General features: G+C 47.3%; 1 protein-coding gene across 1 annotated transcript in view; it reads left to right on the top strand.

Annotated features, from left to right (window-relative positions):
* The window catches only part of LOC142565884 (uncharacterized), an 84,599-nt gene that overhangs the window by 40,859 nt on the left and 25,868 nt on the right, over positions 1–17,872 (top strand). The gene's annotated exons all lie outside the window — the stretch shown is intronic.

The following is a 17,872-nucleotide window of genomic DNA, read 5'->3' on the forward strand; positions in this document are numbered from 1 at the left end:
GCGATGCCGTAGCACCATGTCGTGGCGCTGCGCACGATCTCGTAGCACCTGGTCGTGGCGCTGCGCAGCACACTGTCGTGGCGCTGCCGGTCGGACACAATGACTGTAACGAGAAGATGGTCCCTGCTTTGGCATCGCCTGTTTCGGGCACAATGACTGGAACGAGATCCCTGCTTTGGCATCGCCTGTTTCGGGCCCAATAACTGGAAGGAGATCCCTGCTTTGGCATCGCCTGTTTCGGGCACAATGACTGGAACGAAATCCCTAGGCGGTCGCATCGCCGCAGACGCGCCTGGAAACACCTGGCGATGAGTGTTGCGGTGACGACGATCGGGCCAAAATGTCCGCCGCCCCGCCGCCGTCGCGCCGGCAAAACCACGTGTCGCAGGCGAAACGCAACAATGCTGAAGAGAGGGTTAGGTGCTGAAGTATGCAACGGAATCACACATCACATCTAGAGAGATTCAAGGCTTACAGATCAGTTGCTGTAGCTCGTTCGGTTGATCGATTGATCAGTAGGTTTGTCGGTTATCTTTTTTTAGTCCTTCGGTGTTAAAAATCGCGCTTCTCCTACGTTATCAGCATGACCGACCGGTCATGAGCAGTGGCAGATAAGAAAGGAACGTAATTGAGCGAAAGAAGTCGGTATATTGTACCTGTCATGCATAGATGGAACGATCTGATTTTTGCAGGGCGGGTGGAGGGGGGCGGATGTGAGGCCCGATTGTGGGTATTATATATATATATATATATATATATATAGATATATATATATATAACCTTTAATTGCTTCACTCGAAGATACTTCGTGTGATCTCAAAGGAAGGAAGGAAAAAGTGGACAAGGAAAGCCAGGGAGGTTGACCAGTTTAGATCAACCGGTTTCCTACCCTACATATGGCAGCGGGATGGGGGGGATGAACTATGGGGAAGGGAGAGAGAGAGCACATAGCACAGCACAAGCACACACATCGTCAGTTAGAGTCCATCACTCTTGCGTGGTACGTGATATGAATGTCACAGCGACTTGTCCAATCCCGTCTCTTTCAAAAACCGAAGTAGTCCCTTCGTCGCCTTCAGCTGCGATGTCTTCTGTCGGCGACATGTGAAAATCGTTTCGAGTGACAATGGTCTAATGTCAAGGTGCGCTAGAACGGATGCTAGGGACTGTCGCTGAACATTATATTCAGGACAGTCGCACAGAATGTGTTCTAGCGTCTCCTCGCAATGACAGGCATTGCAGTGAGCGTTGTCGGCCATTCCAATGTGAAATGAGTAAGATTTCGTGAAAGCCACCCCCCTAGCCATAAGCGATAAAGCAGAGTGGCCTCTCTTCGGCGGAGTCCAGTTGGCATACAGAGATGCATCAAAGAGGGCAGGTGGTATTGACTGTTGCTCGGGTTGGTCTGGCTGTTTGGTGTGCACCATAGAGGGGGCGTGATCTCCTGTTCAAGCAATCGAAGTCTGCTAGCTGCGTCGGACCGTGAAAGTGGTATGGCCTCTTCCTGTGTGTCTTCAAAAGCTGCCTGAGCGGCATTATCGGCGTCTTCGTTTCCTATGACGCCGCAGTGACTTGGCAGCCACTGAAACGTCACGTGGTGTCCTTTCTCCTGTGATGTATGGAGTAGGCATCTAATATCGAATACGAGCTGTTCGAGTGGCCCGCGACACAGAGCTGATAGCACAGATTGTAGGGCTGCCTTTGAGTCGCTGAAGATCGACCATTGTCGAGGTGGTTCCCGATTGACAAAACGAAGTGCAGCGCGAAGAGCAGCTAGTCCCGCAGATGTCGATGTCGCTGGGTGGTCAGTCCTAAAGCTGATGGTAATAGCTCTTGCTGGGACAACCACAGCACTGGACGAGCACTGGATGTTTGTGGAACCATCCGTATAAATATGTCCACTGTTGTTCACTGAAGTGACCCATTTAACTGGAGATCCTCGGAAAAGGTCTATGGCCTCGCAATGGATATAACTAGGCTGATTCTACTGCTGTTAATGACGACTTAATAAGCGCAGAATAATATGCAGCTAGCATCGACAATTACGAAAAGCACCAAAGGGCACTTTGTGGTACTGAATTCGGGCGACATCATTAAGAAAGTCACGACGCGGTAACACATTTGCCGACTTGGAAAACATGTCGAAAGGTGGTATATGGTTCTCGTGTTTGTTTGTGGGCATGCGTATGTGTGTGCTACTGTGGAGAAAGACTGGAGTCTCTATGGAAGAAAAAAAAGAAGACATCGGAACCGCGTCGGTTCTGCCTGGGTTCCTCTATCGAAGGCGAAACTGAACAAAGGGCTCAGGCCGGCGTTCGTCAAGGAAGGCAACAAGTATACAAGGGTTCCCTTTCTTCGTGGCTCGAAACTACCAGTGGTGGCCTCTTGAGGGACATAAGATGAATAGCGAGCCCCGACAGCAGGCCTCTCGGTGTCAACCACCCAAGTATAGATTGGCATTCTATACCAGACAGGAAAGGAAGAGAGTGAGGCCTCGTGCCCAGGGAAATGTGCATCACGTTTTCCACAACGCTACAATTCCCACTGAGACGCAGGAACAGCGACCTCAAGAGCAACAATAACAACGCCAATAACAACGACGGCAACAGCAGCGATGAGGACAAAGGCTGCTACCATTGATAATAAATTCATAAGCTTTGAGTAGCATAAAATGACGTCGCTTGTCACCACCTTTCCATAGCAGTCAGTAGCCTGGTGGTAAGATATAAATTTGTTTTTTAATAGACATAATAATTCGGAGGTTAGGCATGAAACCGTTATTATCAAGTCAAACGGCACGACCTAATTGGGGCCGCATTATACTCCAGATGGGCTCACTTCTTACGCTTTGTTCGCTTTTTGCGTGCTGGTTTAATTATGTGGGGTTCGGTAAGCATTCTCTCCGAGTGGCACGCTTGGCTGCAAATTGTGAAAAATGAATAAAGGGGAAAATCAGACATCCACCCCCTCGTAGCAATTGCTACAAAGAAAACCCATACGGGTTCCTCGAAAGAAAAGCCTCATAGTTGAAGAAAAATTTGTCCTGCTCCGGGACTCGAACCCGAGACCACCGCCTTTCCGGGGCAGCCGCTCTACCCATCTGAGCTAACCAGGCGGCTAGCAGATGGCAGGGCGAAGTCGAATTTGTCGACAACACGAAGCAAAGGCAAGAGATTGACGTAGTAGCAACTGCTACGTACTTTGTAGCAATTGCTACGAACGGGTGGATGTCTGATTTTCCCTTTATTCATTACTTCTCTCCGCCTTGCGGGTTTCCGCAGAACTACTACGTCAATCTCTTGCCTTTGCTTCGTGTTGTCGACAAATTCGACTTCGCCCTGGCGTCTGCTAGCTGCCTGGTTAGCTCAGATGGTAGAGCGGCTGCCCCGGAAAGGCGGTGGTCCCGGGTTCGAGTCCCGGACCAGGACTAATTTTTCTACAACTATGAAGCTTTTCTTTCGAGGAACCCGTATGGGTTTCCTTTGTAGCAATTGCTACGAACGGGTGGATGTCTGATTTTCCCTTTATTCATTACTTCTCTCCACCTTGCGGGTTTCCGCAGAACTTCTACGTCAAATCGTGAAAAAAAAAAATGAAGGAAGGGAACACACTGGCTGAATTTGTGCGAACGAATGTCTTTCTTATCCGAGCCTGGTTTTTCATGTAGCAAAACTCGAACGGAGGCTAAAGCACTAACAGGATTGGGCTTATTGTGGATACTGAACTCGTATGAGCTTGTAATTGAGTTCACTGTGAAGTTCGAAAAGACAAGATCAGTAGTGCAGTGCCAAATCTAAAGTAGCTGCTGGTTGGATTCTGGTCAAAATAAGCTTCATTTTCTTCACGGCCTCCAGATTGCATACGCCGCCCCGAGTACGGAGAAAAAAAATAAAACGCATTGCTTGTTTTTTATAGTTTTTAAATGTGCTGTCTGAAAAATGTACACAGCCTGCAGCGTTCTATTTTCAGCTGTTGTCTCAACCGTAGTTTTGAAACGGCATCACTTGTGATAGGATTCATGAGAGTGCTAACTACAAGGCAAGACAGAAACATTGAACAAATAAGAACACCACGAGGAACCATTGTAATAGCCATTTCAAGAACCACCGCTGTCATGGGCACCTCGGATGGGCCATTATCTTCCCGTCGAGGAGACAAAAACATGGTGTAATACGAAGCTGTCTTGACCGAGCAGTTGATAATGTTTGGGTCACTGTTTTAATTTGATCACTTCACTGGAACGCAGGCTTACAAACTGGACGCATGAAAGAACTACTCCCAGTGGATGCCTCGGTATTTATTAAAGTGCGTAACATTTATTCGATACATTAAAATCTCCATCGGAAACAAAAGAAAATGTAACAGTGTATACAAACATTTCACAACATATTATAGCAGAGGCAGTCAGTAGGGAAGCTGGACTAAAGATGACTAAAGTTGTCAAGCGCACTAGCTGTCTATAATTTCGGTGATGAATTTTTCGTTATAGATTAAGAGCGCCCAGCACTCGTAATGAGCTTCGTACTGAAGATGGCTGCAGCTTACCTAACACCATCTATTTCAAATAAACCATGTTAACCTCAATCTTGGGGCGTTTCTCAAAACAAAAAGAAAAAGAAACAATTTGGAGACAAAGCGCAATTCACAGTTTAGAACAGTTGTCACGGAGATGTGTGCTCTTGAAGCTCAGCACCGCGAATATATTGTGTTCTTGCACCAAGGTACACTTGAAGACTAAATGTATTTCCGTGCCCACAACACGTCTAAAATTACTCGCATCAAAGCACGGTGGGAGATGCTACAAAATCATTGTCAAGTAAAATTAGTTGTCTTATTCTCTTCTAGAATTCAACAGATAACTTGTACAGTTCCCGCAAAAGTCGCTAGCTCTCGTGAAAGAGCTCAGCGGCAAATATTTCGCGTTCAAGTATTAGTGGGTTCCTTCTCACGCAGGAAGCGGCAACACTGACACTCTTGCATGCGAAGCGCTCTGACACACCCCAAAGTTCAAAGCCCCAAAGAATTATCAAGTCACTATACAAGACACCCATACCCACTTTTCATTGGATTGTGGTTCTGCCACGTGAGTCTTGCATGAGCCAATTTTATCACCGAGGGAAAGCCTCGCTAGTGTATGAATAAGGACTGCCTTAACAATAAACTACGCTGCTTATATGCCAGCCTGGCTTTTTAAAAAGAGGTTTAAAAGAAAAGAGGCACTTTCCCTGCTTTGTTTCTCATAGCAAGAGGCAGCAACCAACGAACACTTTGGTTATGCCTAGGCTACCCTGCAATAAGGAAAACGTTTATGGAGAGCTTATAACGAACACGATGTTGCGATGCATGTATGCTTAGAACACCTTGAGAATTTATTATGATCCATCACAACCTGTAAGCCTCGGATCTCCCTTATTTCCCTAAGTGACACCTTTCCTTGGGGGGGGGGGGGGGCGGGAGGATGTCTGGTAAACTGTTTCAGATACAAGAGACGCTCTGGCTGAGCAATTACCGGTCTGTATCGGCTGGCTAGACCTACAAATAGCTGTGGTACAGTGTTCTATGAAGAAGACACTTAGTCTTCCTTCCATGCGGTCATGATGCTTAAATTGGTAACTCCAGAATCCGTTACGTGTGCTTGAAACACTCTCCAAACAAACAAAGATGACTACTACATCCAAGTTCACGGCAGCTCTTTCCCTTGTAGCTGTGCGTGCATCGCTCAAGTTTCTCGTTTGTGGCGTAAAATCGAGGTATTTTAGCATGAAGGAAGAAAACGTCATTCGACTGATCCCCTCCTTCGTAGTCAGCCACATCGCCTACGTAGCCGCCTACCACAACTGGTCCGTCGCGGAAAAGAACAAGATCAACACGCTCATAAGGAAAACGCACAAGACAGCCCTGGGCCACCCGGAATCGACCAGTACTGAGCTCCTGGCCCAGCTAGGCATACACACTACCCTGGAAGAAATAGCCGAAGCACAACGCATCTCGCAGCTCAAACGCCTGTCGACCACCACGACGGGAAGGCACATTATGTACAAGCTCGGCATAACGTACCACAACCAGCACGGCCAGAAAATGCAAATCCCCAGGAAAATCAGAGGCACCGTTACGGTGGCAAACACGCCAAAGAAACGTGCACCCCTATTACAACTGGGACAGAAGAAAGGCAAGATTCGAGGCTCTGCTCCGTTCATTCGGCAGGGAAAGAAACACTCGCTTTGTCGACGCAGCCAAATATCCGAACGGCCAAAAATACACCGCCGTAGTCATAGACACAAACTCCAATATCAGAATCGCATGCAGCGTATACACCAAACACTCGGAAACAGCGGAGGAAGTAGCGATCGCGCTGGCCCTCACAGAACAGGAATACGAAGTCGTACTAGGCGACTCGCAAACGGCAGTAAAGCATTACGCCAAAGGTAGAATTTCCAAGGAATTACTGTCCATTCTGGCCAAAGCGGGCAGATCCCAAACCGTGAGCTCTAGGAGCATATGGTTCCCCGCGCACGTCACCACGGAAGGCGACGCGCTCCCGAACCTAAACGAGACGGCGCACCAGACGGCGCGAGACATGACCCGCCGCGCCGAACAAGGCAACACCTCCAGCACGATAGTGAAGACTCCTCGCGCAGAACGGGACAGGCTCGGCAGATGCAAAGACACAACCAGTGCATATCTAAACGCCGGAAGGATATACCCACCGCCGAGTCCCAAATTGAACAGGAGGCAGGCCGTCCCCTGGAGACAGCTTCGGACGAACGCCTTCCCTAATCCACTCCGTCTGAAACGTATCTTCCCAGATAGGCATCAGGACGACAGGTGCAAATTGGGCCAGGAAGAACCAGCAATGCTCAAACCCATGCTGTGAGAGTGTAATGTAGTTATAGGAAGGATGGCAGTTGCTCCGGAGACCCTGTCGTCGAGGTGGGCCGCCGCTCTGCGCAGCTCAGACCTCGGAATCCAGACGTGGGCAGTCCAGCAAGCCCGTGAGGCGGAGTTGAGACAGGGCCTTGACGTTCCCACGTGGGAGACCTGAGCCCGGGTCGCGTTAAACCTTGCCGGACGTACAATAAAGCTGTATCCATCCATCCATCCATCCATCCATCCATCCATCCATCCATCCATCCATCCATCCATCCATCCATCCATCATATCCATCATATCCATCCATCCATCCATCCATCCATCCATCCATCCATCCATCCATCCATCCATTTTGTCGAAGCTGAAAGGGTCCTTGCTTCCGATTTCCTTATTTTCATCGGTCTCAAAGGTTTCAGCCAAGAAACCGCGGAAATAGGTGCTCACGAGGGTTTCGACGGGACTTGAGGGGTGTAGGCTCCCTCCCCAAGCATATCACCCCCTGAAGAAAGCCGAGTGCCAGGCCGGGGGAGCGCTTGCACACACTTTTGACGAACCGATGGGTGGCCGGCAGCCCTAGGAATCAAAACGTCCGGCCTGCCTGGGGAGCCGCTTCAGTCTTTTTAAAGGACAAAGAACCTTTCAAGTGATTCGGAGGTTACAAGAGGAAGTATTTCTCCGTAGCGGGCCTCCGAAAAGTGCGAGCACTGTTCGCGGCGTTGCTCCACTGCTACAGATACAATACTTGTATGAGTTCGACCTTTATGTAAGCAACTCTGCACTGCGACTTGTGTGGCAGTATATCACATAGCCTCCCACCATTTATAGGCAGTAACGTCTGTGGTGCCTTCAGAAGCTAAATACGGATATTATTCACTGATATAGCGAGGCTAAAACTGTTAAAATACCTCGTCGGTGTGTTTTAATATAAAAACAAATGATAGTTCAGGTTGTGAGTCAGGGTGCACCTTTCTCATTATAGTTAGCTGATCCCTGTGATAAGCTTGTCGTCTGAGACATGCTCGCAGTACACAGTGGTCGAGTTAGGGTCAAGGCTTGGGAACACAGCAGACACCCGCCATCCGTAGGAATCCTCAAACTGCGATTAAACATACAAAGTAAATAACAAATCAGACCAAGCTGCGTTTCTTCCAACAGGTTCCCGATATTTAGTGAGTGTTTTCTTTCTTTAGCAATGCCACTTGTATTAGTGCAACTATGCGACTTTGAAACGAATCGAACCAGTTGTAATGGAATTTAGCTGTGTGCACAGAGACGGGAAGCATACTAACGGGATTGTAACCAGGTCGAATGCTCCAAATCTGGAACGCGCGCTGTTTGCAATTGCTTCTAAATTTCTTGCGAACAAATAAAGTGACAACTAACCGCGGTAAATTAAAAAAAGAACATCTTTTGCGTACAGTGCTGCTGTCAAAACATGCTATCAAAACGACACGTCGCCTCGCGGCATAACATGCGACATGTGTCATTACCAACTTCAGACCTTTCGACTAGGAAACCGGATCTTCCCCTCTGGTTAACCTCCCTGCCTTTTCCCTTTCTTTTGTCTCTCGATCTGTCTCTTTCCGAGCTAGTTATCGTTCTTGCTACCGGTGTTTGCGGACAAAAGTACATTAGCCAGAATCATAGACGGAAAGTCCAGCTTTTCGAACCCCATATTACATATTATCCTCATCATCATCAGCCTATTTTATGTCCACTGCAGGACGACGGCCTCTCGCAGCGATCTACAATTATCCCGGTCCTGCGCCAACCGATTCCAGCTAGCACCTGCGATTTTTTCTAATTTCATCAGCCCACCTAGTCCTCTGCCGTCCTCCACTGCGCTTGCCTTCTCTTGGCACCCATTCTGTAACCCTAATGGTCCACCGGTTATCTAACCTGCGCATTACATGACCTGCCCAGCTCCATTTTGTGCTCTTTTTTCCTCCTCCCCTCCCTCTTTATCTTAACTTTCTATTCCCTCTTTCCCGTCCCCCAAAGTAGGGTAGCCAACCAGACGCATTTCTGGTTAACATCCCTGCCTTTTCTCTTTATTTCCTCCTCCTTAATACCAATTAGAATATCGGCTATCCCTGTTTTCTCTCTGATCCAATGCTCTCTTTTTGTCTCTTAACGTTAGGCCTAGCATTCTTCGTTCCATCGCTCTTCGCGCGGTCCTTAACTTGTTTTCAATCTTCTTTGTCAGTCTCCAAGTTTGTGCCCAAAATGTTAGCCCCGGTAGAATGCAGTGATCGCACATCTTTCTTAACAATGACAGGGGTAAGCTCCCAGTTAGGATCTGACAATGCCTGCCGTATGCACTACAATCCATTTGTTTCTTCTGTGAATTTCCTTCTCATGATCAGGGTCCTCTGTGAGTGACTTATCTAGAAAAGCGTACTCCTTCTTGTTGTTGAGGAGAACGAGAACACGGTAAAAGCGGGAGCCAACGTTTCGACAAGTGGACTTGTATTTTTCAAGGTGACATATGGTTACCTCGACACAGTATATATAGGTAGAGTTCTTCTAAAGGGGAGAAGGGGTAAGGCGGGTGGGTGCGGCAACGACCAAAGGTGTGTTAGCGGCGAGGGTGCAGAATTGAGAATACAGGGGTGCTATGCCCACGGCCAGTGACACGGCCGTGTGTCAGCCAATGTGTCAAGGGCCGTGTGCACAGCACCCCTTGATTACCTGCTTCGCTGAGGGTCAGTGGGCTATCGTCTCTCTGAAAGAGACAGTAAAAGGAGTAACAGGAAACGATGCTCGCGAAAAAAAATTACTGAAATGGAATAAATATGTAAATAAAAGAAAAAAGGGTGGAAAAAACACTATGCAACCAAATGAAAATAACTAACTGCTGTTGCCTATAGCTCGAAATTTAGCAAGACTAGGTCAGTGCGACAGTGACTTTACTTCGTAGACTTGCAGGCACATCATGGGGAGGATAAGCATCGTCCATGCTGACTATTTACAATGCATTAATACGACAAAAGATTGCGTATTCTGCGACCATCTTACATGGACTTTCCCACACGTCAGAAGAGCGACTTCAAAGACTTTTAGCATGAGGACTACGCATATGTCTAGGAGATCCACGAGCGATATCTAGCTATCTTTTAATAGCTGAAGCTGGCCAACCACCTCTTCCAATTATGAAAACTACAGAAAGATTATTTCCGTCTTCACACACAGTATACAAGCCACCCATTGGCTTTAGACATAATGAACGAGACAGAAGGTATGTTCATAAAGAAATTCAAGGAAATCTCCATATATTGGCAAGAAATGCATTTTGGAACTCAGACGTCGAATATCCTCCATGGCTGCTTACACTTCCAAAAATCGAATTGACATTAGACGGGATATTCAGAAAAACAGGCATGTTCGTTCAAGCTGCTCAACAACTAGTACTTTGCCAGATATACAGGTTGTCCCACATAACTTGAGCCAAAATTTAAAAAAATGAAAGGCACTCCGAACGAGAGTTGAATCGAATGCATAATGTGGGCACGGGCCTGCAGTTATTCAGGCTATTTTTTATTTCCCCTTAACTAATGGATTACTTGTCTTTAATTAATCGACTTTTTATGTATTGGCTGCAGACCCCAAGTGTGATACCCAAAGTTGTAGAGTACTTGAGAAACCTCTGAATGAATTGCTCCCAACACGATATATCCCACGTGGTCCTTTTCTCCGCGTTACAAAGAAAGCCCGAGAAATATGCAAAAATACCACGTGACGGGGCGCTTGCGCACTGTTATTAGAGAGTTTTCGTTTAGGGGACGCAAGCGGCTTGCGTACGCGAGAACTAGGGGCGACGGTACTGCGCATGCGCAGACCGCTACGTCTACTTGCGTCCTTGGGGCGGCCGAAAACATCGCTGCCCCGAAGCGGTCACGTTACGCACGTGACTGTTGCGGTGTACGAGAACTTGCGAGAAGCGAGACCAGCCGAGAGAAGCCGCCCATCCCACCACACAGACGGAGAACATGGCTGCGCCGGCGAGAACGTGTGCACGTGTGCATTTCACGGCCGACGTGGTAAAGAAGCTGGTCGCAGAGCACACCGGCACGCTGTCGCTGCAACCACGGCATGTCAAAATTTGCAGGAGGCTCTAAATAAACGAAATACAGACCACAACGGATTATGCTGCCCGAGACACCTAACTACAGTTTACCAAACTTCTGTTTGGATTGCTTCGGCTCGGTCTCAGTCGTAACATAGGCGGGTAGATAAGCTTATAAATCTTTTGAGAAGTGTCGACAGACATTGTTTTTATATATATGAACTGCTTTTAATAAAAATAGCTTATTGTACTTTACTTCATATGCTTGATTTAATATTTAAAAGAAATGATAACGGAGCAACGATCAGACGTTGATGGCGCTGCGAGCGCATGCAACCTCACTGCGGCTTGCGTTTGGGGCCGCTAACATATAACGTGTTTCTGCTTGCGTACGCAAACGTAAACGCACTTAAGCGCTAGGGGTCCCAACGCATTGCGTCCCCTAAACTAAAGCTCTATTGTGCTGCTCTCAAGCGTGCGATGGATCAACAAGACCGGCTGCAGCGAGACTGGCCCACGACAGGGCATTTGCACTGTCATGCGATAAGAGCCGCATGCCCAGATACCTACGCATAACGACCTGTCACGGGCCAGCCTCGCTGCAGCCGACCTTGTTCATCAATCGCACGCTTGAGAGCAGCACAACAACAGTGCGCGAGCACCCCGTCACGTGTTTCTTTTTTTTTCATATTTCGCGGGCTATCATTGGAACGCGGAAAAAAGGACCACGTGAGATATATCGCGTTGGAAACAAGTTATTGAGAGGTTTCTCAAGGTGCTTTACATCTTAGCGTATCTCACTTGGGGCACGCAGCCAATACTTTAAGAGTTGACTAATTAAACATAACTAATCCATTAGCTAAGGCAAAAATAAAAAAATAACCTCAGTAACTCTAGGCCAGTGCTAACATTATGCATTGGGTTCTACTTGCGTGCGGAGTGCCTTTCAATTTTAAAACTTTGGCTCAAGTTATGTGGGACAACCTGTATATGCGGTACTCAGGATGTAGACACGTCTATACAGATGGCTTCAGTACAGCAACCTCTTCAACTTCAGCATTCATTATACCGCTCCTCAATAAACAAGAATCATTTAAGTTATCTCGTGCCACTTCGTCCACAACGGCTGAACTATTCGCAATCCTATGTGCGATAAAATTTATAACTTCAGTAAGACATGCGCAAAAATGGGTAATATTCAGCGATTTAGAGGTGGCTCTAACATTATTCTGCAGCACAACAGGAAAAAGAATCAGTGATAGTACAATATACGAAACACTTAGCAGACCTCACAAAGGCAAGCCAAACGAAGCATGAAATAGCATTCCAGTGGATACCAGGGCATTGTAACCTTCCTGGCAACACAGCAGCCGATGAAGCAGCACGACAAGCATACCTCAAAAATGACGCAATTCCGCTCCCAATATCAAAGAATGAATTACGCTGCATTATAAGGGCAACGTGTTTCAAATTGTGTAGAAATACGTGGTTTGACCAGAATTATAACAGCTGGGATTTCTATCATTAATCCGTTTACTGGATCCAAATTTCCATTGTCATTAGCAGAAACATGGAAACCCGTGTTCATCGATTAAGGCTAAGCACTTAATTCCTACACAAAATATTTCTTACATAGAATTGGTCGTGCGGAACATCCCCAAATGTGATTGTGGATTAGTAGATGGACATATACTTCACCCCCTTCTAGATTACCCCCATCACGACACACCAAGACGCCGACTTGAATCAACCCTAATTACATTATACCGCAGACCTCTCAGTTTAAAGAAAGTTTTCGGTCCTTGGCAAAGAACGGCCTTGCATAAAAGCACTTTAAAAGCATTAAAAACTTTTCTCGAAGACAGCGGCATTGTTGGGCGTTATTAACGCTTTTAATGTTCCTTTCATTTCAATGTCGCTGTACATATGTGTTTGTGGATTATGTTATGTTGACTGCTCTGTTGCGACTATATACGATAACGCCTTTACACGATGTATGCACCGCCCGCTGACTAGAGACTTATTAGGCGACAGTACTATTTTATTTTTAAGTCTTTCTTCTACAGAACTGCGGAGTCATTTCACTTGCATATTGTATGTAGCATGCATTTCTTACGTCAGAGTGCTACTGTGAGAACGTTGCTTGACAAGTTCTGGTCCTTGTATGAAAAAGTTATTTGATATGTAATCTTGAACCCTCTATGTTGTAGGCTAGACCCATTCAAGAGCTAAGGAGCAGCCGGCGCCTTAAATTGTGCGTCAGCATCTCCTTATATCGTATCAACAACAACAACAAAAAGAATTGAAATCCCTTGTTTAAAGAGTCCTGCAACTATATTTAGCGAAGTACCAAACCTTCTTGCACATGAATGGAAATTGCTTGAGAAATATCATCGCGTAGGTTAAAAAGAAAGAAAGAGAGAGCGAGAAAACGTTTTGTGTCAGCCGGGGTGCGTTCCTACGGAGCTCTCCTGCTCCTCGTATTTTTCTTAAGTACTCGCGAAGCTCCATATGCTGCCAGAGAGGGCAATGCTTCGTCCACTGCCACTTCTCCGTGCTTCGCTTTTACTGAAAGAACAAAAGAACAGTAATGAGAGGAGAGATGGGTAAATGCACACGAAAACACACACTGCCCAACGACGTCCAGATGGGCTATGCATGTTCAGCAATTTAGCAAATAGACTGGGTATAAAAGCATAATTCCTATTTCTTGACAAATAAGTTACCGTTATCGCTCGTTGAGTTCTAATTGATCGCTCTGATATGTTCTCTGCTTCCGTTCTGTTGTGTTAAAAATGGCTGCAGTGGAGAGATAGATGTAAGAATGCCTTGGCTACCCTCCCATTTGCACTACAATAAAAAAAAGTTAGTTATATAAAAATCCATAATAAATAAAAAAACAAATAAAAATGATAATAACAAAGAGAGGGGTCTAATGACGGAGAGTTCAGTCGACATACAACTCCTGCCCAAGCCATTATGCCAACGTTTCCTGCTTCAAGCGAAATCGGCCAGGTTTCCTCTTATGATTTAAAATTTCCTGTTTGTTTTTCATTTCTCCACAACCGTACGTACGCCAGAAGGTATAAAAAGCACTATAGCACATCGTTGCTAAAGGAACATAAACTTTTCTAGCGGCAACAGTAACGAGTGGAGAAATGGGTCTGCAACTGTAAAGTATTATAGCGCAAGCCGGGCCATGACATTCATGGTACATCCGACCGATTGAAATCCAGCGCATCAGAGCATTCTATTAGGCCCGTGCTCAGAAAATGTTCTTACGCTAGAAATTGTTAGTAAGAGAAGTTGGCAGCTAATTATGGCGGTGGTCATATTATTGACGCACGCGACCGGCCAACGGCAAACAATTCTTACGAACGAAAGGCTTTGTGAATTAGACCCCTGCATAGTTTACTGAGAGTGCCGCACTTAGTCAGCTGTCCCCTTCAAATCAGGAGCACGACCAATTCGGATTGCCTGGCTCCTCCTATTGCTTCGGCAGCAGCTGATCGTTCGGCTCAGGTAGGCTTTCGCTGGCTCCAATGTCGAGGGCCCTGCGCGTCAATGCTAAGCGAGGCGGATTCGAACCAGTCGAATCGAGATCGACAACGGAGGAGAGGTGCACATTTGCCACAGGCTCGTGTAGATGCGATGACCGCTTGGTCTCCCGAGCTGCAAGACGCTATACTTAGACAAACTGAGTGTCGCGGTGCGTCTCGTTGCAGGCGTCCGTCAAGTGCAGCGCCATGGCTGTGCACGATCGCGGGACGCGTTCACTCAGTTGTGCTGCCGTGGACGCGAGCACCGCGTCCCGTCCCGGATTATCTTGCGCTTTGCATACTTGCCTGCTCAGCACGTGCGCTCTGTTGACACACTTGGACTACCCCTATCCAGGCTACTGGCATTGTGCGCGGCGATCGCACGTCAACAAATGCTGCGTTCGATCTAAGCCACTGGTAATAGCTTAGGCCCGGATTCTGAAACACTCCTTTCCTTACTAAGGATGTCTCACACGCTGTAAGGCGACCTGTCGTCAATTCTGGAACGTACCTTACTAAGGGGCACTAAGTTAGGGCCTCCTTGGCGATTCCCCGCGCTTAGGGAGCCGGAATGCTACCTTCATGCTTCCTAGCCGTGCTCTTCTAACTGAACACATGCTTTTCCGCACGACTTTGTACGTGGTACGCTCGGCTAGAATAGTTTCCGTGCGCACCAAAGGCCGCGGTAGCCAGCCGCCGTGTATTGACGTCCAGTTTGGTTCCGCGGCATACGTTTTGTGCCGTATCTTTTTACTTTGATTTTGTGAAACGCGAGCGGCGAGAATGACGGCCTTGGGATATTTATCCGAAGACGATAGCTTCGAAAGCTATGCACGGTTTCTTCGACGAGAAAAATGCTCGTCGAAGAAACTAAAATGCTATCGCACTAAAATTTTTTATGCACTGTATATGTATTCCTTAATCTGCGCTGTAATGTGAATGCAACAACAAAAATTGAAGCATAAATGTTTTTTTCACATAGTCATTGTATAATGTACACATTATCTTGTTTATTTGCATTTTCTGCATCGTACTTGCGTGTTTCTTGTTATATTTGCTTTTTTCGTACATTGGATCATCATGTAAGCCGAACGCGCTTAGGAGCAAGAGCCCCTCCCCTGTCAGGCCAAGTGGCCTTTAGCTCTTCTTTCCTATTTCTGTAATGAAGAAAGAAATAAACTTCAAACTTCAAATGAACTTCTTTACGGGACTGTGCACAAGCTTCCACCTTTGACTACAGCCCGGCGTCTGATAGACAGGCAGAATTCACTGGAATACTACGACGAAGTGAACTTTCTAGCCCGATCACGTTTTTCCAAGCAAGCTGTTACATCCATACTGGCACAGCTGCAACCGCATTGTAGCACTGACAACAGAGGAGAGCCGCTGCCTGCTCTCTTGAAGGTCCTCATCGCACTGCCTTTTTACGGAACGGGTGCCATGCAACCTGTTGTAGGCGACCTTGTGTGTGTGTGTATACCCCAACCCCCTGTGTGCCGATGTATTTGGGAGGTGACACAGCTGATATGCCTACGTCTGTATCCCAAGTACGGTCGGCTGCCAAACGCCAGTGAAGCGAGGGTAGTCTTGACGAGGTTCTATTCAATCGGAGGATTCCCTGGGGTTACTGGTTGCGTCGATTGTACTCATATACCCATTGAAAGTCCCAGTGGAGACGACGCAGAAGTCTTCAGAAACAGGAAAGGGGTATTCCACACACGCACACGCACACGCGCGCGCACGCACGCACACACACACACACACACACACACACACACACACACACACACACACACACACACACACACACACACACACACACACACACACACACACACACGCACACACGCACGCACGCACGCACACGCACACGCACGCACACACGCACGCACACGCACACGCACACGCACGCACACGCACACGCACGCACACGCACACGCACACACACGCACACGCACACGCACGCACACGCACACGCACGCACACGCACGCACACGCACACACGAAACAAAACGCACGCAAAAAGAAAGCGACGCCTGACCAACCGAATTCAGATGCTGCCTTAGTTGCTAGACTGAGTTTTCTTTCCTGCCATATGCATCATTTTTGAACTATTTTTACGTTATTAACCAAATAAATAGAATTTCTGCACCGGTATAGAAGTACAAATGCAATTTTAACAGTCCCGGCACATTACCTTGGCAATTCATTACAAATATTTTGCATTTTTTGTAAGTAATCTCGAAACCAGAAGCCTCTAACGTTACACTTCTTTTGGTGAGGCGTTCCTTCCGCAGCGAAGGCGAAAGGAAGCTTTTAGAAGTCGCGGTGGTCTTCCGAGGGCGCCTAACGTTTAGGTAGCATGGAGGACTCCTTGCGGAAGGTAGGGAAACGGCCTAAGGTTAGGAGCATTTCAGAATCCGGCCCTTAGATTAGGAAATTTTTCACTGTTGTCTTTTATTCCTCGCGTCTAATCCCTCCAAGAATGCGGGTTCTCGCTCCTCCTAGCGGGTAAGAGCACTGCCATCATGCTATGCCTGACTTTTACAACGACTACGGTTAAGAGCTCCAAACTTGTTTTTCCCGTTAAGTTGTCAGGACACGTCATGACGTTCAGCTTCACCTCCACCCGAAGGGGAAGGAAAACAAGCCCAGCACCACCACTGGGGATCGAACTCGTCTGTCTGCTGCAATGTGCAGTTGGACACACTAACCCTAAGCTTTGGTGAAGCCTTTGTGCTTGACAAATTGTGCGGGTTTTTGTGCACTGCGGAGATTCCGAGAACGGCGGCGTCTGCAGATGCACTCCGGAGGGCATAGCGAGGACTACCTTAGCGGAGGAAGAGGACATTATGCACATCGTTAAGAAAAAGAAAAATGTTTATGTTGGAGAAGATGGCCGTGTCTGTCAGTTATGAGAGCCGGCTGCTGCGGCATTACATGAGTTAACAACCAGAGGAATCACTGAAATCTGGTGGTCTCTCTTTAGCATATGGTAATGCCACCGTTTCTCGCACTAAGCGCGGCTGGAGTTTTTAGTGTGATCACGGCTGGAGTAATTTCGTCACTAATGCTCTCCCGATGTCTTAGCCACCAGCCAGATGATGATGAATGCCACCATTGTCGTCAGATATTCTAAGCTGAAGACCATTGAGCTCGGTTAGCTTTTGAGAGGACGAATACATGCTTCAGCGAGTGCTGAAAGTTCAGCTTCTGATGTGGAAGAGTTCAAGCGACAACCCTGAGCAAAATTGTTGCGAGCCGTGTTGGCATGAACGTGACAAGAGCCCGTCGTACGACAATTCTAGCCTATTGTATTTGCGCAAACGGGAATATGTGAAAGGAAAACTCGTCTCCTTTGGGTGACAGGCGGGCGTAGTCTGAGCGGGTGGGTTGA

This window comes from Dermacentor variabilis, unplaced genomic scaffold, assembly GCF_050947875.1.
Source record: "Dermacentor variabilis isolate Ectoservices unplaced genomic scaffold, ASM5094787v1 scaffold_12, whole genome shotgun sequence".
Lineage (NCBI taxonomy): Eukaryota > Metazoa > Arthropoda > Arachnida > Ixodida > Ixodidae > Dermacentor > Dermacentor variabilis.